A 24,755-nucleotide genomic window follows, 5' to 3' on the forward strand; every position below is an offset into this window, starting at 1 on the left:
TAACATTCAGAGGTTACAGTACCTTATATCTCACACTGTAGATATATAGCTGAGGCAAAGGAGTGCCTAGACACCCTCACACACCACGAAGAGAACATATGTTGCCAGCACGCCATGAATACATAATCAATGATCCAAATGTTTATTTAAAGTTGAAGTAAACCCTGTTTGTGAACTTGTACCTTCTGGTAAGCCTAAAAAAAGGCTTACCTGTAGGTATGGTGAATATTTCCTAAACCTGCATGGTTTAGGAGATTTTTACACTGCATGGAGCCAGTGACATCACCAGCGCATGTGCTCATACTGTGCTGTCCCTTCAGAGCTTCGTGCGGGAGTGATGCCATCATGGTGCAGCCAATCAGAAGGCTGGAGGACGTGAACCTGGAAGGAAGACCCGGTGAAGATGGAAGTCCTGTCAGCGGTGACAGCTCACCGCAGGAGGGCTTCATTCTAAGGTATTTGCTAGTGCCAGTATGCGATGCAGGTTATAAAAAAAAATAGGCTGCAACTTACTACAGCTTTAACTCCTACCAACCCAGCCCTGGCATCCCGTTAATAAACAATATGTATGCCGATTATGTGCTGGGGACGTGGGGACATATCTTTTTATCTATGTTGACATCGATCAACCTGCTGGTAGTTGCTACAGCAACCCTTTACTACAGGTCCTGTCCAGGAAAGTGTCGATGGGAATATACTGTATTAAGTGACACACATATGAAGAAGTGCACTGCTATTTTTCAGCAGCACTTCCAGACAAAAGATACATTTTCAGGATACTGCATAGACATTTCTAGATCCTAACATTTCCAGATCGTCCCTACAATGTAGCCAATCTTGACTTTTTGAGTTCAGATTCACTTTAACTTGCAATCTCGGGATGTTTTCCCCTAAATGCATATTCTGGTCAAAGGTGGACTTCCCCTTTATCGACTTACTGCCCTTTGCTCTTCTTTATTCCACCAAATGGGCCATCTGGACTAAAATTCTTCATAAGTCTTTTTATCATTTTTCGGAGGAAAAGAAAAAAAAACTAAGAGAAATAAAACCCGATTCCTCCATTACTAAGGTTACTGTGTTAGTTTAATTTCCACAGATGCAGTAGAATATTTTGAAGCGAGTAACATTTACCAAGTCATTAATTTTATGCAAACTAAGGAAGATGAAAGAAAAAAATATCAATTATTTATAGATTGTTAAAATGTATCTTAGTGCAGAGCTACTGTATAGAAATGACAATTAGCCGAATGTACCTTCTTTAATTAATAATGCATACATCATGCTCTTTGGGCATCTAATAAGCAGCTTTACAATTCTTACATTGTTTGGGACACAGAACAGAAAATGTCATGAAAAGCAACGTGTTTTCACAGACTGGGTCAGGCCTGGAATGTATATGACATTAAATAATGTACTTAAGAGAGAAGGTAGTGCAACGTGGGCATGTAGTGTTAGGAGCAATTACACAGATTGCTGTAATGCGCCTCTCTGTACCTGTGACAGCATACTGTACAAATAATTAATGCCTAATTTGTTCTTGAGTTCTTTTTACTGTTTGAAGTTCTGTTGCTTTTGAATGTTTAGACAAGGGGTCTCCAACCTCCGTGTTCAAGGACCAGGATCCTCACACACTTTTAGGATTTCACTAATTAACAAACAGCAATCAATGAAGAAAGGTGTGGTTCACTAAGTGCAGTAAGATGCCATAATCAGTAGCTGAATTTAGGTTCATATAGCTTGTAACTGAATGCTCTGTAAATGGGATGGCTCTAATTGGCATGCAACAGCTTCAAGAGTTGAAGCCATGCTTGGCCTACCTGTTGTGAGGTTGCCCATCAGAGGGATAGACCAATGGTATGGGGATAGGAGGAGTTCCTAGAATCCCTGAAACTGGGGAATGGCTCTAATTGGCAAGTGACAACTTCAGGAGCTGAAGTACTGCTTGACCCACCCTCCCCTGGCTCTTGTAAGCCTGCCAGTCATAGAGATAGACAAATAGCATGAAAGTAGGAGGAGTTCCTGGATTCCCTGAAGCTGGGGTTGCTCTAATGAATAAGTAACCTCAGGAGCTGACATTATGCTTAGCCCACGCTCCCCTGACTATAGTGAAGCTGCCCAAAGTGGTTGTTGAAATTTAGAGGAGTGGGTTTATAGGATTTTGTGAATTTTTCTTAACCACTTGCCGACCGCCACATGTACATATAGGTCCCTTTTTTGGGGACGGATATCGTTGTTATGGCAGCATCTAGCTGCCATAACCCCGGTATCCCCGTGTTCGGCCAGCGGTCGGCTACAAGATAAAAGTGGCCTCTGCAGTGGATTCGCCGCAAGATCACTTTTATCGGTGGCGGGAGAGGCCCCCCCCTCCTGTCGCGATCTGGTGCCCTCCGCTGCTTACCGGAGCCGTCGGCAGTCCGATCGCGTCTGTCCCCTGGGCTGACATGGAGACAAGTGAGGGGAAGAGGGGTTCCCACCCGTCTCCATGACATTGCAGGGCGGAAGCGACATCAAAACATCACTTCCACCCATACCTCTTAAAGGCACATTTTTTCAATGTCATTTTTTCAAATGACAAATTTTTTTTTTGCATTTACATCAAAATATGAGATCTGAGGACTCTTTGACCCCAGATCTCATATTTAAGAGGACCTGTCATGCTTTTTTCTATTACAAAGGATGTTTACTTGTAATAGGAATAAAAGTGACCCACATTTTTTTTAAAAAAAAAAACAGTGTAAAAATAAATAAAAAAAATCAAGTAAAATAAATAAGAAAATTTTTTTTTTTTAAAAACACCCCGTCCTGACAAGCTCGCGCGCAGAAGCAAACGCATACGTGAGTAGCGCCCACATATGAAAACGGTGGTCAAACCACACATGTGATGTATTGTAGCGATCGGTAGAGCGAGAGCAATAATTTTTAGCTCTAGATCTCCTCTGTAACGCAAAACATGCAACCTGTAGAATTTTTTGAACATCGCCTATGGAGATTTTTGAGGGTAAAAGGTTGTTGCCATTCCACGAGCGGGCACAATTTTGAAGTGTGACATGTTGGGTATCAATTTACTCAGCGTAACGTTATCTTTCACAATAGAAAAAAAAATGGGCTAACTTTACTGTTGTCTTATTTTTTTATTCAAAAAAGTGCATTTTTTCCAAAAAAAGTGCACTTGTAAGACCGCTGCGCAAATACGGTGTGAAAAAAAGTATTGCAATGACCGCCATTTTATTCTCTAGGGTGTTAGAAAAAAACAATAAATAATGGTTGGGGGTTCTAAGTAATTTTCTAGCAAAAAAAACTTTTTTAAACATGTAAACACCAAAATCTCAAAACGAGGCTGGTCTTTAATTAAAGACACTCCCCTCCTCTTCTGTCCATGTGTTGGATTGTTTAGCTGGCACAAGCCTCTTGGGGTGCAATATACCCCTGTTTTCTTGGGATGCTTTTCTAGGGATTGTTTTTTCATATCAAATGTTTAAGGCTTTATTCCCCACACCGTTTTTTCTAGGTGAGTAGGCGGCTGACTCCTTTATATACGAGCTCCCTTGATAACAGCTTTTTATTCAATTTTGCCCATTATATAGATAGACAATATTATCAAAAAAATGGGGGTGCTCTAATGGATAAGTAACAACTTCATGAATTGAAGTCATGCTTGGCCACCCTCCACTGCCTCTTGTGAGGCTGCCCATCATATAGATAGACCACTATGGTGGTGCTCCAATGTGAAAATAAAAAGTCATGATTGACTCACCCTCCCTCGTATCTTGTAAGCCTGCCCATCATAGAGATAGAGGCGTTCCCAAGTTCCCTGAAACTGGGAGTGCTCTAATAGGCAAGTAACAACTTCAGGAGTTAAAGTTATGCTTGGCCAACCCTCCCCTGTCTACAACATATTTTAAAGCTGTCCATCATAGAGATAGACCAATAGTATAGAGCTAGGATAAGTTCTTTCAGTGCATATTAGAATACTCCAGGATTTGGGCTACTGGGATGCTTTATAAGGGCTTTAGAAGATGAGCTCTTGTCAACGTCAGTTGAGATGGAGTTGGAGAAGATGAAAAAGTAGCTAGGTGTCGCTTGATGCAGCTTATGCAGGTCAGGTTCACCTGCCAATTAACTATGAATATTCTCAGAAGCATCTCAAACTGATCTCAAATACAAGCAAAATGCACCTTAAAGTATGATGCATCTGTCCATCCACACAAGCCTAAAGGTAAGAATCTTCAAATGCATACTTTACATCTCAGCCAGAAATGTATCACTTTAGGTGGACTGACTCTTCAGAAAAATAAATTTAATTTTATATTGTTTCAAACTGTCCTGAAACATGGGCAAGATGATATAATGGCTATTGCTGACTTTTCAAATCTTTTTTTTACTCTACAGCTGTTTTATCCTGAGTAAATTCACATCATTTTCTGAGCTGCATTTTGTGGTTTAGTGTAGTGGTTAGCACTTCTGTCTTGCAACAATGGGGCCCTTGGTTCGCATCTCAACCAAGACACTATTTGCATGAAGTCTGCATGTTCTTCCTCCCACAGTTTATTCCCGCATTCCAAAGACATGCTGGTAAGTTCTTTGGCTCCTGTCTTGTTTGGACTTAGTATGTGTGTACAACTTGGCTATAAACATGTGTTAACACATTTTGCATGCCAGGCCAAGCACTTGGGAGGGTTAATGAAAGACCTGGCTTCCTACCTCATAAAAAAAATTGCCAAGAAAAATAATTTTAAGGGTACTACCGTAGATATGGGGCCCAAACAGCTGGCCTAAAGAGTCAGATACAACTGAAAAGATATATACAGTATGTGCATACATATTGATCAGCTAGACTTCTGCCACTAATGTAAAGATGCTGAATAGAAGTATGCACATTACCACAAGTATTATTATATATTTACAAGTACCTTACACCCAAACTTACTCCCACAGCACCAAGGCGAGGGTTACATTGTAGGCCTTCTAGCAAGATCCTGAAATGCTGAGGATCTTGAGGATCCCAAATGCCGAGGATCCCAAATCCTGGGCGAAGATGTTAAGTGCTAGCTTAGATTTTGGTACATATGGCCTTTTAAATTTTCTTTTACCTGAAAGTAAATACATATCCAGCAATTCCCTCTAGTTGCTCCTGTATATTAGTGAATGCAATTTGCTTTACTGCTTAAAAGAAAACCAGTTTGGCTTTGTTTTACTTGTTTCCTGGCTGTTATACAGATTCAAAGGCATTAATACTTTAAAGCAGGTAGTGGTCAACTTTCTTGATATGGAGGGGCTCAACTGCATCCCTTGACATCACCAAATTGCCAAACATAAAATTAAATTAATGTAATTTTCATTTTAAAAACAGCAGATAAACAACAGCACATAGTCAAAGATTATGGGCATCATACAAGAGATAGTCAGAGACTGCAGGCATGATACAGGGGATGGTCAGAGACCGTGGGCATAATACAAGAGATGGTTAGAGACTTCAAGCATAATACAAAAGATGGTCAGACTATTGACACAATACAAGAGAGTCATGGTCAGAGACTGTGAACATGCAGCCAGAGACTGTGAGCATGATATAGGAGTTGTTGGAGACTGGGAACATGCTTTAAGAGACTGTGAGCATGATATAGGAGTTGTTGGAGACTGGGAACATGCTTTAAGAGAGTCATAAGCTAGGGCCACATTACACGAGACTGCTAGAGATCACTGCTATAACAGGGAAATAGGGAAACAGATTAGTGTCTGCAGGGGCCCTGAGGACCACATAAAAATGGCAAACAGCCACATGCAGCCCTCAGGCCACAGGTTTGACACCAGAACTTTAAAGTATGCAGATCTGGAGCTTTCACTTTACTCTGATATTTATGGCTGCATCATCATCATCAAAGTATTGATTCCAGAGGCAGTGAGGCAATTAAAATTTTCAGAAGGAATTCAGCAATGGCAGTCTGCATTTTTCTCTATGTAACGGCTTTCTTTAAAGCTCAAGTTTAGGTATGGCCATTTTTACATACAGTAGTTATATTGGTCCAGCTGCAACTGATGTAAGTATGTATGTGCTATATCTATGGGATCCCAGTGGAAGCTGGAAATCACTGTAGTAAGCACCTCTTTTACAGTGATTGCTACTAGCTTCTGAGTCCCATGCCAAATGGTTTCCCTGCTGCTTAATAAACACAGAAGGTCCCCTACTCAGCATGGGCACTATTCAGAGAAACATTGTGATGTCACTGCCCCACCTCTTCACCCCATCCAATTATAGAACACTTTGAAACTGAAAGGTGTTCCCTGAATGGCACCTAAGGCAGAACATGCGACCTCCTGTGGTCACAATGCAGCAGGACAGCCACCTGGCACGGGAAGCCAAAGCTAGTGAAGATCACTGTAGAAGGGGTGCCTATTACATTGATTTCCAGCTTCCACAGTGATCACACAGGTATGGCACATACATACTTACAAGGTGGACCAGTGCAACAATGTAAAAATTGCCATACCTAAACTTGATAAATCCTCATGTGAAGTCCATAGGAGAACTAACATTTCTGAAAATTTCGATCTCTTGGGTAACCAGCAGATCTTATTGATTTCTGCCTCCAAACAACATTCATTAAAGGATAGAGGTGTAATGTGAACCAGTGGGGGGGGGGGTTGGGGGCAACGCTGTGGGGAACCCAGAAGATTGACACTCCTGAAAGTGTTGGTTTTCACATTAAGATTTCTCAAGGTAAAAGTGGAGTTTGCCATACACAGCAGGAAAAAAGGGAGTTTGTAAATTCTTATTTTTTACAGGTGTGGCTTAGTTAAAAAATGTAAGATACTGGTTGGGACACAATTAAACATTAGTACTAGATTTTTTTTTTTAATTAAGTTAATCACAGTCACATACAGTATATATGTAAAAATGTTTTTCTGTAGGAAATATTTACATATAGAAATTGGTTGCAGCTCACATTCAGAACCAGGTAGCTTTTTCATCTTTTGATCTTTTTTGTTGTTTTTATGTATGTTTTTGCAGCATCCAAATCTTAGTCTTTTTTTTTTTCAAAATTCTACAATTTAATGACATCCCTCTTGCACGGCGCTTTGTATCATAGCTTCTGTATCAACTCTGCCTGTGCTTCTGTTTAACGACGCAGCCATTAGTTTAGACGTGTTTGTCAAGCTATTAATTGGTTGAGTTCAGAAAAACCAGAGTTAATATATGGCCCAGTGAGCATGATGCGTTTTATGGGTTTGTTTTTTCCAAGTCGCGTTGTATGTGACAGTGCGTCAGTGTTCTGTTTTGTGAATTCAGCCCGAGTCCTCAGGTGGATGCCGAGGTTCCTGTGCTTCCATTCTCAAAGCTGTTATTCTGGACGGGAAAGGAGGCAGCTGTGTTTACAACTCAAGTCTTGGCATACACATAGCAGAATCTATTATTCATATCATTCAGTATCAGAGAGGGATCTCGGACCACCTGTCTATCTTACAAATTCACCCTTTTGTGAGCTTTCCCGTTCAGAGCAAATTATGCTCACATTGATGAATTGGGTTTTTATGAGTGATGCTAAACGAGCATTCTCTCAGAGCCACCAGGCAGCGAGTGACTCTGGTCCGCGCAGAAGTCATAGAGAAGAACAAAATGTTGGTATTTCGAAGCCCATTCGCCGTAGGAGCATTAGGTATAACATTTGGCACCTTCCGTGATTAGAATTTTAAGCTCCCCATAAATGAATCTAAATGATTAACTTTTCACGGGCAAATTCCAGAAATACTGCTAATGACTCTAAAGATTATCGCTTTTTTTTCCTACCAAAAAGGTAAATAAGCATTAAAATTAATTTGATTTTGTAAACACTGATTATATTGAAAGAGTGGCTTGTTTGTTTTATGGTTGTATTTTTTTCTTGGTAATTTATTTTGTTCTGTTTTATTTTATTTTATTTATACAAAATAGATAAGCATGGTAAAATTAAAGAGGGAGTCTGGTCCAAAAAGAAAAGCCTCAACAATCTGTCGTCAAGGAAAGATTTAGATGATATATTTGTATTTAGATTGACGTTTGTGTGTCCATTTTGAATGATTATTAGTAGGGTCCTGAGTAGTGTTGAGAGCTACTGACTCTTCTTGGCTTCTCATATATGTCATCAAAATGTCAAAATTGTTGAAACATTTCCAGTACTGAAACCTTAGCAATGGTAGAATGAATTTATTTTGAAATGGTGAGTGCCACACACTGAACTCTTTTTTTGCATATCTATAAATGTTAGTTGTATCTAAGCAATACCATGAAATATTTACTCTTTGTCTTGAATTCCTCCTGAAAAACAGCAGTGCCTTGAGCTGCATAACTATCTATTTGCAATGCGATGCAATGCAATACTGCTACTGTAAACTGTTAATCAAACAAGATTTTGAGTGAGATTTTGTGATGTCACGACTGTGCTGCTCACTGTTCTCTTCGCTAAAGAGAAAGCTGTACCTGAGGACCTATATTTCAAGGATCTCCCTGCTTCTGTTTCATCCATTCAGTAGATTGTGCTTTCCCCACCTATCCTTCTGTTTCTTAGATGTTCCTTCAGCAGTCATCAGATCACCAGTCACCTGAGAAGTAGCTGTGACATGAGGAAGCAAAGCCCTGCTTCCCTTCCAAGATGCTCTCCTTCACCCACAAAGTGCAGAAGAAGGCATGGAAAGTAAGTAATGAGGAAAATATTATATTCAGGGAGACCGCGGTCAATACTGGTGACTAGTTGTTTACCCTCTACCTACTTTTTTGTGCACAACATTAGTTCTACCTTAAAGGCATTCTGATGGGAATTATCAAACATCAACGGCCCTGCGGCCGAGGCCAGGGGTCAATATAGGGTAACTGAGCTTAATTGCTCAAAGGTTAAGACGTGGAGTAGTCCACCAAAATTTGGAAAACAAAACTAAAATCGGGGTCATAAAACAAAGAACAAAAATGAGAAAACACAAAAAAAGGACCAATGGGAAATGGGAAAGACAAATAAGAGAGAGAAAGAGAGAAAAATTAAAAAGGGGGGGGGGGCTAGGTGGTGATGGGGGGACACAAGGGAGGAGAAGGAAAGACAGAGAAAGAAAGGGAGTGCAGAGCAGGAAGATTGGTGGGTAGGGAAAGGAAAAGGGTACCCCCAGGTCGGGAGGGTAGAGGAGGTCAGTTAGCGAGGCCTAGGCTGGTCGGATGTAAAGTGGGAAGAGCATAGGACCACCACGGGCCCCAAACCTTGAGGAACTTAGCGTGGGAATCATGAAGTATACTAGACATCTTCTAATTAATCATGGGAGTCGTTAAGATGCTCTTCACCTCCACAAACGAGACAGCCGGCTTCTTCCAGGCCCTTGCTATTGTACGCTTCGCAGCGATAAACAAATAGGTGGCCAACTTCTGCTGATAGGAGAAGAGGCCCAGAATCGGGCAGTGGAGTAAGGCCAATTTGGCATCCTTGCGGGAGGAAATATGGAAGAGAGTTGACAGAAGACCGAAAACCCTTGACCAGAATCGCACCAAACGGGGCAGGACCACCAGATATATAGTTCATCTCCACGCTGACCACAGCCCCTGAAACATCTATCGCTGCAGGATGGGTTTGATTTGGCGATTCTTTTCCAGCCATTATTATTTTTTGTTCCATTTCATGATTGTTACTCAAACATTTTTTTTTCTTATAGAGTAGGGGGGTGTTCTGTGTGCCAGGTACTCTACATTCTTTATTCAATTTATTTTTTTAAGCATTATTTTATTTACAACAACTTACTGACCATGCAGAGATACTATGAGCTAGAGATGTATTAATTTAGCAGGAGTTCCCTGAGACATGAAACGTATTTCAAGGGTTCCTCTGTATTAAAAAAGTTAAAAAAGGCTGTCCTAAATTGTATTTGGTTTTATATCTAATAGAGTATTAGACTGCATGCTTTTTCAGGGACGGGGACTATTAGATGTACATACCTTAGATACTGTATGTCAGTCAACATATGCACGTGTAGCGCCCTGCTCCTGAAGAGCAGACGCTATTCTTTTCAAATTGAAGTTAGTTGAAGCTACAGTTCGGCTCAGCTTATTATTACCTAAAGTTACTGGTTCCTGTACCAGTTTGGCTGGACTGTGCAAATTTCCATCCAAACATGGGTGGTGCTGTTACCATTGGTGGATGTTGTAAATACAGTCTGGTTGGAGATATTGAATACTCTTTGCTCAGAGACAGTTTGGTGGGAGTGGTTCATCCGTGTGCATTCTGGGTAGGAGTATTTAAGGAGCAGACACCATTTTTTAGGGGTTGTTCGCGCTTCCTGACCTCATGGCCCTCCTGGCCTGGGGGAATTGCTGCTGCCTAAAATTCTGCCTTGGAGTCGGCGGACCCAAGGCCCAGCTACTAGAAGAAGGCCCAAAGTTTTATTGGCCTATTGGTCCATAGGATGGTCTCTTTGCTGTCTGGCCTGCGGGAAGAAGCAAGGGACTGTAGCAACCAGGGGAGGACTCTTCAGGAGAGGACCGAGCATAAGGCTGGTATCTTGAGAAGAGCATGGGAACTCAGTCGGAGACGCATCTGGGATCAAGCACAGCAATCAGTTTATTCAAGATTGTCAGGTCTGTGGCACAGACCGTGTCAAGTACCGTAAGCAGTGTATTCACGATTGTCAGGTCTGTGGCAGAGACCGTGTCTGAGCATCGCATCGGCTGCTAGGTTGGTGAGAGAGACCTATCTGGTGGTTGCTAAATCCAGCTGTGGAGCTGCTGCTCACTGGATATAGGAATTACCTCTAACCGCAAAATTCAAGGTACCTGAATCCCTTTCACCCTCTACCCTGCTATTGCATATTTTGTTTCTTCAATAAAACTTGAAAAAAGGACTAAGTGTTGGAGTCAGTGTCTTCAATTGAATATTTACTATGGGACCCCTATGATGAACACTGTGAAGATGGTAACGGTAAGCCCAAATCTATTCAGCAGCTCCTTCGGGGGTTAGTGCTTCACACGTATTCATACATACAATACATGTTGGCTCCATATAATATAAATATGATTCTTAAAGAGACTCTGCCCCTAGATAATGATTTCAACAAAAGAACTTCCTATAGACGTTTATGCACATTTAATATATTTCATGCATATTATTTATCTTTAAATAAAAGCCTTCCTTGTATAGAGATCCAAAATTCCTGATACTGCTACTGGGTGCCACCATCTTGGATGCTATGTTAGCAGCTGCAGCAGACTCAGAGCTGTCACTTATATATGACTCCATTGTATTTACACTATATTGTCACATGCACATGAACTTTAATGGTATCCCAGTCTTAATCCGTAGGGTTTAATATTGAATTGGCCCACCCTTTACAGCTATAACAGCTTCAACTCTTCTGGGAAGGCTGTCCACAAGGTTTAGGAGTGTGTCTATGGCAATATTTGACCATTCTTCCAGAAGCGTATTTGTGAGGTCAGGCACTTGTCAGGGCTGGGCTCAGCCCTTCCTTCTCTGAACAGGCCGTTCAGCTGTCAGTTAATTGCCAGCTCCAATCTTTCCACACTGACTCACGTGGAGATGATATCCTGTTTGTCAGTCCTGCTGGTTATGTAAGCCGTTCCGAGACTATATATCAAGAGACTCGCTCATGTGTTCCCGTTAAAGACTTGCTTGGCTGACATCCCTTCTGGTTCCAGATCCTGCTTGCTGTTTCACTACGTTGATTCTCCGGTTTCCTGATCTCCTTGCCCGTTCTGAAGTATGCGGACCCCTGGCTCCCTGACGTCCTGGCTTGTCTGACTATCCTTTCTGGTTTTTGAACTCTATGTTTTGACTACGTTTGCTCTATTTACCTTTTACAGTTATTATTTATAAATAGTGTGAATTTACTGCACTTCTGTCTCAGTGTGTTTCATGGTTCCTGATAGTAGGCAATGGCCAAGAATTTAGAAGATGCAGTTAATCCACTTGTTGGTAACATTTTTTCGAGATTGGATGAACAGGATCACCGCATGGATCAGTTTGCCATATTGTTACAGATGTTCCTGAGTCACACGGCTCACCTGGAATCTCTTACTGTGGCTGCCCCGGTACAACCTGTGTTGCAGGCCGTCCCTGCTGCTGATCCAGTCTCTGTGCAGGCACCTGCCTCGAGTATTACCTCTATAAGAAACCCATTGTTCCGAGTGGTTACCCAGAGTTTGTGGCTTCCTTTAAAAGGGTATTTGATGTTCCTGCACGCTCCACTTCTGCTGCCAAAAGCCTCATGTCCATCAAACAGAGTACGAGAACTGTTGCCGATTAAGCCATTGACTTCCGTACTCTGGCAGCAGAGGGTGCGTTGAACAATGAGGTCCAGTTTTCGAAAATGTCTCATTGTATGTCACTTAAGAAGTTGCCCACGTCTAAGGAACTGGCTTCCATTTTTGCTCGGAAGATCTTTCGCTTACATGGGCTACCCAAGGTGATCGTCTCGGACAGATCAGTCAGTCAGTTTGTGTCCCGGTTCTGGTGAGCCTTTTGTGCACAGTTGGGAATTCAGCTTTCTTTCTCATCTGCGTATCACCAGCAGTCTGATAGGGCTGCAGAATGAGCCAACCAGTCCTTGGGCTCAGCCCTTCCTTCTCTGAGCAGGCCATTCAGCTGTCGGTTAATTGTCACCTCCAATCATTCTACACTGACTCACCTGGTGATGATATCCTGTTCATCAGTCCTGCTGGTTACTTAAGCCGTTCAGTCCAGATCATCTCTGCTTTCCCCTTGGTCAAACATATCAAGAGATCCTCTCCTGTGTTCCGGTTAAAGACTTGCTTGGCTGACTTCCCTTCTGGTTCCAGATCCTGCTTGCTGTTCCACTATGCTGATTCTCCGGTTTCCTGATCTACTGACCTGTTCTGAAGTACGCAGATCCCTAGCTCCCTGACGTCCTGGCTTGTCTGACTATCCGTTCCGGTTTCCAAACTCTGGCTATGTTTTGACTACATTTGCTCTATTTACCTTTTAGTTGGAAAAAATGTATAAAAGGTGGTGCTAAGCATATACAAGTGAATATACAGTATATATCATGAACCAAAATCATTAACATATATCACTGCAAAAAAAACACATATATTGTTGAACATATAGCAAGCTAAAAAGTCCATTAGTGATGGTGTTCCCAACGCCAAAAAAAATGCTTTTAAATTAAGCTTCTAGTTCTTCCACCACACGTGCTTGACCACTTTTTAAGGTAGGTCAAATTGTGCATTTGGAATAACAAATTGATTCCTGAAGACGTCAGAAACGTACGTCGGAGCAGAGGATTTGTCACTTCCTGGTCCTGATTTGTCATCCCACACCAAGCTTTATCCCTATGAGCGGGACATGGAATGCACGCTACTGTGTTAGGAACCAGCCAGATCCGCACACACTGTTTTCCCTAGTGCCAGGCAGGCACTTTTACATGTGAGTGCAACCTACTACTTTGTCATTTATTTTACATTTCATTAAATATACTACACTATGAGACTTTCTCTCTCATCTCCTGTGGAGTCAATTTTTATGCCCTAGCTTCATCCGGAGGGTCCATTGGAGTGGAGTGGTTTTGGCAGTGGGAATCAATTTGTTATTTGTTATTCAAAATGCGCAATTTGACCTACCTTAAAAAGTGGTCAAACACCTGTGGTGAGTTGCCACCTTTCCATTGAGCAACAATATATGTGTTTTTGCAGTGATATATGTTCATAATTTTGGTTCAAATATATACTGTATATTCACTGGTATATGCTTAGCGCCACCTTTTATATATTTTTTCCAACTTTTTTGTGACTTGTTCACCTTTAAGGGGAAGCTTCATTTGCATTTTCATCATTCATAGGGCGCCAATTCTAGGTATCCAATCACTTTACTATTTACCTTCTACCTTTATTATTTATAAACAGTGTGATTTTACTGCACTTCTGTCTCATGGTTCCTGACAGCACTGATGTTGGACGGGAAGGCCTGGCTCACAGTCTCCGCTCGAATTTATCCCAAAGGTGCTCTATCGGGTTGAGGTCAGGACTCTCTGCAGGCCAGTCAAGTTTCTCCACCTCAAACTCGTTCATCCATGTCTTTATGGACCTTGCTTTGTGCACTGGTGCGCAGTCATGTTGGAAAAGGAAATGGCCATCCCCAAACTGTTCCCACAAAGTTGGGAGCATGATATTGTCCATAATGTCTTGGTATGCTGACACCTTAAGAGTTCCCTTCACTGGGACTAAGGGGCCAAGCCCAACCCCTGAAAAATAACCCCACGCCATAATCCCCCCTCCACCAAATGATTTGGACCAGTGCACAAAGCAAGATCCATAAAGACATGGATGAGCGAGTTTGGGGTGGAGGAATTTGACTGGCCTGCACAGAGTCCTGAACTCAACCCGATGGAACACCTTTGGGATGAATTAGAGCGGAGAGTGTGATCCAGGCCTTCTCATCCAACATCAGTGCCTGACCTCACAAATACGCTTCTGGAAGAATGGTCAAACATTCCCATAGACACACTCCTAAACCTTGTGGAAAGCCTTCCCAGAAGAGTTGAGGCTGTTATAGCTGCAAAGGGTGGGCCAACTCAATATTGAACCCTACGGACTAAGACTGGGATGCCATTAAAGTTCATGTGTAAAGGCAGGCATCCCAATACTTTTGAGAATATAGTGTATGTCAGCTTCTCCAAAATCAGCTATATTAAGGTTGTAGGGAGGTGAGAGATAGAGGAGCTGGGCCATCACAGACATTAATTAGACACTCCCAGAAGAAGAGAGGGCTATACTGCGCAAGGAGGGAGGGGGTTGTATTAGAAAATGCACTCCTCCCGAAGAAGTCATTTTTTTTTTAGCAAATTCAAAGACACATTGCAAGTGAATGAAAAATTAATTTATAGAAAGAAATAAAAAAAACACAAGCATTTAAAATACTTGTTTTTTCATTTTTTTTACTTGCGATTCTTTAGGTTGGTAATAGGGTCCCTTTAAATACCTATGTGAAGAATGTCATTGGCAGTGATCTTTGAAATCAATGGATACATAAAAAATAAAAAAAACAGCAAAAACTTTACTAAACAGAATCCAAACATAAGAGGATAAAACAAATACAGTGGCATTCTATTTCACAGTAAACTCCAAGAACAATAATCACACAACGTAATATTATGTTACAGTTGAACAAAAGAGAAACACTATCCATCTACAGAGTTCAGTGGGGTTTTTTTTTTTTAATACCGCCCAAAGATCCTGACTAGATCATAAAAGCAATTTTCCCGAGCTCGCTTGATGATATTTGGAGGTGAATTTGTCAAAGTTACAGACTATTCCAGGCAATAATTGTGCCGCACCGATATCACTCAATGCTTACCAACCACAGGAAAATAATCTCTGATGTAAACGCTGTTTAAGATAGGAAAGGAAAAACTAAAAGCAATAAAATGGCAAAAAAAAAACAAACTAGGCAGAAGTATCATTTTTACAGCTCTATTATTTTTAAAGAGGTGGAACAACTTTAACGGGCTATTTGTTCTTAAGATTGTAAAAAGTTGTAAATTGTCCAATTAATCTGGAATTAGTTTCCTAGTGTTTTGTCTACTATTTATATGCTACTCAAATTTGTGCATCTACAGTGTTTAAAGTGTGGTTTCAGCAAGGTGATGTGGTCCTATTAGAGCGCCTACCACTGCGCTCTATGGAAAGTGCACCCAAGCTTCTGCAGAACACAGTGAACCTCCATTTTGGTTATGCAGCGCAAAGCAACAGGTTCACTTTAACCACTTCAGCCCCGGAAGATTTGGCTGCTGAATGACCAGGCCATTTTTAGCAATTCTGCACTGCGTCGCTTTAACTGACAATTGCGCGGTCGTGAGGCACTGCACCCAAACAAAATTGATGTCCTTTTTTTCCTATAAATAGAGCTTTCTTTTGGTGGTATTTGATCATCTCTGCGGTTTTTATTTTTTGCGCTATAAACAAAAAAGAGCGACAATTTTGAAAAAAACACAATATTTTGTACTTTTTGCTATAATAAATATCCCCATTTAAAAAAAAAAATAAATAAATAATTTTTTCTCAGTTTAGGCCGATATGTATTCTTCTACATATTTTTGGTAATAAAAATCGCAATAAGCGTATATTGATTGGTTTGCGCAAAAGCTATAGCTTCTACAAAACAGGGGATAGATTTATAGCATTTTTATTATTATAATTTTTTTTATTAGTAAATGCGGTGATCTGCGATTTTTTATCGGGACTGCGACATTACGGCGGACACATCAGACACTTTTTGACACATTTTTGGGACCATTGACATTTATACAGCGATCAGTGCTATAAAAATGCACTGATTACTGTAAGAATGTCACTGGCAGGGAAGGGGTTAACATTAGGGGGAGATTACGGGGTTAACTGTGTTCTCTATGTGTGTGTTCTAACTGTGGGGGGAGGGGACTGACCTAGAGGAAATTACAGATCATGATTCCTAGCTATTAGGAACTCCTGATCTTTCACACACACGCCCCTGTTCTGCCTCTCGTGCACGCAATAGCTCATGGCCGGCGGTCATCGCGTCCGTCGGCCACGAGCATCGGAACCCTTGCAGTGCTGCGGCGTGCGTGCCTGCTGTCGACGTATAGCTATGACGGCTCGCAGGATCATGCCGACCTGCCGCAGTATAAGGACGGCGGCTGGTCGGCAAGCAGTTAATGTTCCCTTCCTAGTTGCAAATTATAACCTTTCTTTCTCCCCCCACCGCTCCATTCAACTGCCAGAAGAGATTGACAACAGCCCTTAGTAAACTGGTTCTAAACGCTGAAGGTAAAACCTCCTGTGTGCAATACTTACCTGAAACCCCTCTGATCCAGCGATGTTCACGATAGCCTTGGCTGTATGGGGACTCTACCTCCTCATTGGCTTAGACAGCAGCAGGAGCCCACTGGCTCCAACTTCTGTCAATCACAGCCAGTAAACCAATGAGGAGAAAACAGGGGGGGCTGAGCTGCAGGTTTATGTGCATTATGTAGGCATGGAGCAGTGGTTCGGGAGCAAGCACACAGCGGTGCCCCCAGGGCAAGCAGCTTTCTGTGGGGGCACTGCTCGAGGGGGAGGAGCCAGGAACGCCGGTGGGGGACCTGAAGAGAAGAGGATCGGAGCTGTTCTGTGCAAAAACACTGCACAGAGCAGGTAAGTATAACATGTTTGTTATTTAAAGAAACAAACAAAAACAAAAGCTTGAGCGCCGGTTCACATTAGAAGCGGCACGACTTGCAGGTCGCCTCACCGAGGCGACCTGCACACGACTGCCGCGGCGACTTGCAAGACGACTTCTGTATAGAAGTCTATGCAAGTTGCCCCCAAAGTAGTACAGGAACCTTTCTTCTAAGTCGGATCGGCTTGCGTCGCTCCGATTAGAACGGTTCCATTGTACAGAACGGGAGGCGACTTGTCAGGCGGCTAGGTCGCCTGACAAGTCGCCCCCGTGTGAACCGACTCTTAACATCACTTAATCTCAAACTTTCCATTCGGAAGTGACATGAGGCTGAGGTTTCTTCCCACACCCATGTGACAACACTGGAACAAACAAAAATTGCTCTCACAGGAAAAAAGTCACCAAAGTCTGCCACATGGACCTCCATACCTAGAAGTACTAGTACTCCATACCTAGAAGTACTTCTTTGCAACTGACAATTGAACAGAATGGCATTAATGCATACGCAAAGGCCAGGTTTGCTTTGAGCACCAATGCAAACTGCTCCATTATGAAACCAGGGCAAGTATTCACATGTGTTTTCCTCACCTAAAATGCTCAAGAAAACATGAAAATACCCTTAGCTGATGCACCTTTATGCCCATCTGGTAGACATAGGAAGCTGCGCACAGTCAGTTGACAACTTTTTATGGCAAAGTACCCTGAACCTACAATATTTCAACAATGTGCATAAAGGGGAGCAATTTGGCCCCTTTCCAACTTTCTATCCAAGAAATGTTCTTCCAATCGCAAAAAGAATGCATGCTTGAGAAAAACATACATCTATACTCAGAAAAAAAGGGAAATGGGGCAGACTCAATGACCACTTGGTCTTTTCTTTCCTATTGCTCTTCTATGTTTCTGTGTTTCTATGTTTCACACTGGTTGCTGGATGATAGAAGAGAGAGAAGAACTGTAGGACAACTAGCCTTGGCATGTAATGCCCCGTACACACGGTTGGACTTTGTTCAGACATTCCGACAACAAAATCCTAGGATTTTTTCAGACGGATGTTGGCTCAAACTTGTCTTGCATACTCACGGTCACACAAAGTTGTCGGAAAATACGATCATTCTAAACGCGGTGACGTAAAACACGTACGTCGGGACTATAAACGGGGCAGTAGCCAATAGCTTTCATCTCTTTATTTATTCTGAGCATGCGTGGCACTTTGTCCGTCGGATTTGTATACACACGATCGGAATTTCCGACAACGGATTTTGTTGTCAGAAAATTTTATATCCTGCTCTCAAACTTTGTGTGTCGGAAAATCCGATGGAAAATGTGTGATGGAGCCTTCACACTGTCAGAATTTCCGACAACAAGGTCCTATCACACATTTTCCATCGGAAAATCTGACCGTGTGTACGGGGCATAAGTGTGTGACAGTGGACTGGGGACTGTGTTCCCCTATGACTTTTAATGACCTGATATTGAATTACAAGACTGAGACTTTAATTGTTGGAAGATGCTACCACATAATCCATTACCAACTAGTGATTCTCAGAAACCCATGAGGAATTGATGTTGGAACTGTGGTTTGCCATGTTCGAATATTTGCCTGATCTCTGGATCAATAGGCTACTCTTTCACAAGTTCAGTAATGTTACAAGAAAGAACAGTGGTGTTATCCTTATCTCCAGGGATACTATCAAAGAACTTGTGTGCAGGGACTGGAGTGATTATTGAACAAAGGATAGGCATTGGGCCAGATAGTCACCCGACATGGCGAGGGGGCTATCCAGGAGGAGGTAAGAGAACAGACTTTTTGTGCTCTGCGGGGGAATGTGCTTATAGTGTACACTTTTCACTTTGTATGTATGTTCCTTGGGCTGACCTATTGAGTGGGTATCCCCAGGAGGCCTTCTAGAGTACCCTTGTCTAGAGTACCCCTTACTCATTCCCGCAGGGTGAGGGAGTTATCTGGGGAGCCCTTCTCATTTTTAAAGGGAGCTTCCAGATTCTGGCATGCCCTTCACCCCCAAACTGGGACCCACTGGGCCAGAGTTTTAGAGAAACATAAACATGGGGACAAGGTGCTTTGCAAGGCAGGTCCTACTTGTTAAAGTACCCTCCCAATGTTGAGGATGTGTTGGCTGGTATGGTTTGGGAGGGGGGGCATACATGCTCACCTCCCACCCCTCATTCCTGACCAGCAAGGCTGCATGCACAGATAAGGGTTTGATATGGATTTTTTGGGGGGCCCCACATCATATATTTGTTTGTTTTTTTGGTACCCCTTAAAATCCACATCAGATGTGGGGACTTCACAGCATTTTTTTCATTTTTTTTTTTCATAGGGTCCCTCTTTAAATCCATACCAGACTCTCATTAAGGATAAGAAACCCCACACAATTTGTTTTTCTTTTCATCATTTTTGCTGTAGGATGTACTGCAGCCAAAGTGTAATTTTATAAAGGAAAAAAAATGCTGGTAATTTACATTTCTCTGCAGGCTTTTTTATATACAGGACATGGGGAGTGTTCAAAGGTCCCCCAAAATACATACCAGATAGCTTAAGGGTCTGGTCTGTACAGTAATATGTTAAGAAGGGTGGACCTCATTCCATTTTTTTCAATGAAAACCAAGTTGGCAGGGAAATGTTATTTACCGGCAATTTAAAGAGCTAAGAAGAAAGCTCTGTTTGATGGTCTCTGCGGGGGCCTAGGAACTATACAATACGGAATACGGAATCCATGCCTCGGGCCAATAAAAACGCCTAAGATGGATGGTACCCAGGTCTTGTAAAGGAGGAAACGAGGTTTAGCCTGTAATGTCTTTCTTTGAGGACCGGGCTCTGGGATCCAGCACTTTGGGGCACAAATTAAAAGTTGCACGAAAAGTTTCTGGCAGAGTCTTCTACAGGTCCAGGGAAGAGGATCCTGTAAGTAGGAACCCAGAATCCTGAAGGTTGGCACAACGTTACCCGCCATGATGGGTGAAGGTTGGATCTGTCTGTTCTCAGCAGTCCTGCGGCGGGGATAAGGTAAGTGAAGACAATCCTAACTATACACCTTATGCATTATCTTCTATCAGTAGTTTGCATGTCTTACCTGTTTTCCACCACTAGAGGGAGTGAGAGACATAACTGGTGTTTACTTACATGCCTTCCAGGGTAAACGCTCAGTGAAACTGGTCTGTGATCTGCCACATGATCTGAAAGGGGGGATCCCACGAAGTCTAGAGGGTCCCATGTAGTCCTCCAGTTGTCTCCTTTCTCCCCCCCTCGCCCCCGGCTGCCGCCATGTTGGTCCTACATGCGCGCATGCGCGCAGGGGGCGTGCTTTTACAGCGCGGAACATGGGGGGGCGTGGTTGATTGTTTTCGTGCACGTGCAGTGTGCACAGCGCATCAGTGTGCAGAAGTGAGGCGGATGTTTTTAAAGGCCCAGGACGCCAGAGCCCTGTAAGCAGTGGGACACAGAGCTGTGGGCAGTAAGCATCTCGGTGGGTTCGGATCCAGGCATATCTAAGACACCTACTCGGCATCAGGTTGTGCAGACTAAGCTAATAATAATGTTGTAAGACTAGGCACAACAGTGACTGCACTTATACTAGTACCTCTGCTTTTGTCAGCTTAGGACTATGTCTCCCCGTAAGATGAAGTCACGAGCAGTGACGTAACACGTAGGGCGTGGCGGAGAGCAAACGTAAACTGGAAGTCACGTAAGGAGGCGCCTCAAGCGCCGATCCTTCTGTACATGCGATTTTAACTGTTTTTAAATGTAAGAGACCACTTTTAGCCCTAAATAAAGCTTGTTTATTCATATTCATTCATTATCCATACTATACCATTGGAGGCTTTCTTCTTTCCCCTCTTTTTTCCACCGGGCTGGTTGAGCCTTGGTGGAATTTGTCCTAATAGGCACATCCATTTTATGAAGAACAGGAAGGAAAAGAACTAAGCCACCATTAACAGATGAGAATGCCTGAACACCACTGAGATGCACAATGCAGCCCCAATATAAGACACCTAAAGATGCCTGAATATATCGGTTTTAAGGTGAGAGTTCTGAGAGCCTAATGCTATTTGGATATTTTGCGTGAAGATCTATATGAACTTTCATCCATCTATTTATTAAATTTGATTCCAGCTTACTTACGAAGCTACACCGTCAAATTCAGTCATACACTTGTTCACTTTATGAACTTTATTTTCGATACATAAATACTAAATATAGTTCACTTTAGTTTTGTATCCATTCATATGGATTAGTGTGATATTTTATGTTTATTTTTTTCACAGCATTTTCACCAATTTCGTTTATCAATTTTTTATTATTTTACTATATGTGTGAATAGATTTTATGCGCGAGATCCTCCCACCTTTACTATTTTATTGAAGTGTAATGTGAACACTTGTTGATTTTGCTGCTGTCTTTACAAGACATCATCACACAAAAATAATTGTTAATATTACCTATCAGCATTTTTTTGTCACCTTCTACACATTTTCACTATTACTCGTCAACAGCGCGAAGGACACTTCCACTTGCACTTCCCCGTAAGAGGGCTTCAGGGGCAGGTAAAGAGCCAGTAAGAAATCACAGCCTAGATCTAAGGGTTCTATCCCTCCCTGAAAGACTGGAGGCAGCCGCACAGGATGAGCCATTGCCCCTGTCAGGCTTGCAGCAGCCCTGCATTGGTCTTTTTAAGATGGTTGTTTGCATTTGCAGTGTGTGGTGTACAGGAGAAGTTAGCTGCTTAAATCGCAGCATCGTCACAAGAGGGCAGAAATTGGGGTAGTTACCCTTCCCCTGCCCTAAATCCTCAATCAAGAGGATCAACAATCTGATGATGAAAGATAACCATCAGGGGAAAGGGAACAGGTGCAATCTGACGAGGCGGAGGTATCAGAGGCCTCACAAGCTCTGGAGCTCTAGCTGCAATCTTTTACAGAGATTCGGGCTGCATATAACTTACCCTCAGCCCAGACGGCTGAAGCCTCTGTCTTCTACTTGCTTTTTTTTCTTAAATTCCCATAGGTTTCGTGTACCTTTCCAAGTCCGTCCATTACTACAAAGAGGTGTAGAACCTCCACAAGGTCCTCATGCAAGTGCTTGCTTACAAACTAGCCAAACGCACAACTGCTGAGATACCTACAGCCACATCACCCTGAAAACGCCCGATCTCATCTGATCTCAGAGGCTAAGCAAGGTCAGGCCTGGTTAGTACCTGGATGGGAGACCGCCTGGGAATACCAGGTGCGGTACACGGTTCTGTGCACATTGTTGCTAACACAAACAGCTAAACACGTGAGTGCGGGAACGCACGTCAGCAGAGGATAACTTCCTTTTTATCAGTCCACATATTTGCATAAATTACCTGAGTATTGGAATGTACCAGATGCATGTGGCAGAACATGTAATACACATAGAGATACATGTTTTTTTCTGTTTGTAGTGGACTTACATAGTCACAGGAGAATGCTTGGTCGTTAAGTGCTTATTTGCGCAGAAATGCCTAAAATCGCATGAATGCCTAAAATTGCATAATTGCCTAAAAATGCATAAATGCCTGTTTGCATAAAGATACGGGATCGCACAAGAGTGCTTGACCCTACAAGAGTCCTTGTTTGCCCAGGGATACTTGCTCACGCAAAGAGGCTTGTTTTACAGAAATGCCTAAAAACGCATAAAGATGCTTGATTGCATAAAGATGCTGGATCACACAGGGGTGCTTGATCTCACAAGAGTCTTTGATTACGCAAGGATACTTGGTCACGCGGAGAAGCTAATTTTTTTCAGAAATGCCTAAAAATCGCATAAAGATGCTTAATTGCATAAAGATGCTGGATCGCACAGGGGTGCTTGATCACACAAGAGTCCTTGGTCTCACTTGCTTATAATGCATAGAATGTTTGGTCGCATAAAAGATGCTGAATCACATAAGAATGCATGATCGCCTAAGGTTGCATGATTACCTAGATTTGCACGGTTGCATAATAAGGCATGTTAATTTAGCCTCCTTAATTATACAGGATTCCTTATGTTCACATAGGAATACGTGTCTACCTGGATACATGATGTGTAATCTTGCATTACACATTCAGAGATGCATGCTTGCTTGCAAGGTGCCCGTTCCATAGCACACGTGCTATAGGTATTCCAGTCACCAGGTGGTAACTACGGATACCAGCCTTATAGGCTGGGGTGCAGTCCTAGAAGAGCTTTCGCTCCAAGGAAAGTGGTCCAAACCGAAAGTTTCCTGCTCGTCAACATTCTGGAGATTCAGTACGTTTGGCCCTCGGGGCCTGGACTTACAGGTCACAAGGCTGTATTGTCTGGATACAATCCGACAATGCTACAGCAGTGACCTATATCAATCAAGCAGGCACCAGTAGTCCGAATGCCCAGAGAGGCAGGACAGAGAGGCATGTTCCTTGCCTATCTGCAGCCCTCATTCCAAGGATGGAAATTTGGCAGGCGGATTATCTAAGCCACCAGCAGCTGTGTCCAGGAGAATGGTCTCTGCACCCCTCCATATTTCAGCCTTTATGCCAGAAATGGGGTGTTCCGGATGTAGATCTTCTAGCCTCCAGTTTCAACATGAAGCCGGACGATTTTTTTGTCAGGAACAAAGGGTCCACTAGCATGTGGAACAGACACAATGATAATTCTTTGGGATCAGTTCTCTCTGACCTAGGTGTTTTCCCCGGTTCCGCTCCTTCCGCGTCTTCTTCACAGGATCGGGGCGAGGAAGTAACCTGTTATTCTGGTGGCTCCAGCCTGGCCCAGAAGGCCTTGGTATACAGGAATCGTAAAGATGGTGGTAGGAAGATTGTGGATTCTTCCACTATGCCCAGACCTGCTCTCGCAGGGACTAGTAGTCCATCCTTCCTTACGGAATCTAAATTGGATGGTTTGACTGTTGATACCTACATCCTGAAAAGTCGGGGGCTTTCAGGTCCAGTTCTCTCTACTCTACTTAATGCTAGGGGGCCGGCCTCCAGGCTCGTTTATCACAGAGCCTGGAAGACGTATGTTTCCTGGTGTGCATCCATGAGTTGGCATCCTCAAAGGTATGCCAGTGGCAGAAGTCTCGCCTTTCTACAGTTAGGGGTAGAAATGAAACTGGCCTTGAGCACATCAAGGGTCAGTTCTCGGCCTTATCAATATTTCTTTTTTTTCAGAGGCCACTTGCCTCTCATTCCTTAGTCTGGGCTTTTTATCCAAGGGGTGTCATGTTTAATTCTGCCAGGTAAGTCTCCCTTGTCGCCGTGGGATTTGAATGGTCTGTTTTTACAAAAACAGCCATATTCCTTTGGTTCTTTTGGCCAGAGGATCGAGTTTCTGGTTGTCATAGCCTCTGCTATCAGGGGGTATCAGAATTAACAGCTTTTTGCTGCCTAAGGTGGTATCAGGATTTCATCTGAACCAAGATGTTGTCCTACCATCCTTGCACGATTGTTACACTCTCTTGATGTAGTAAGAGCAGTCAAGGTCTATCTGAAAGCGATTGCTCTGATATGAAAAGATGATGCTTTGTTTGTGCTGCCGGAAGGTCCTAGAAAGGGCCAGGCAGCGTTGAAATCTACTATCTCTAA

The 24,755-nt window shown here is 42.7% G+C and overlaps 1 protein-coding gene and 1 pseudogene across 2 annotated transcripts in view; one reads left to right on the top strand and one right to left on the bottom strand.

The window, feature by feature from the left end:
* ARHGAP15 (Rho GTPase activating protein 15) overlaps nucleotides 1-24,755 on the bottom strand; it is a 911,406-nt gene that overhangs the window by 139,894 nt on the left and 746,757 nt on the right. The window lies entirely within an intron of this gene.
* LOC141101956 (5S ribosomal RNA) lies at nucleotides 22,307-22,425 on the top strand (annotated as a pseudogene).

Source organism: Aquarana catesbeiana, linkage group LG06, assembly GCF_042186555.1.
Source record: "Aquarana catesbeiana isolate 2022-GZ linkage group LG06, ASM4218655v1, whole genome shotgun sequence".
In the NCBI taxonomy this organism is placed as follows: Eukaryota; Metazoa; Chordata; class Amphibia; order Anura; family Ranidae; genus Aquarana; species Aquarana catesbeiana.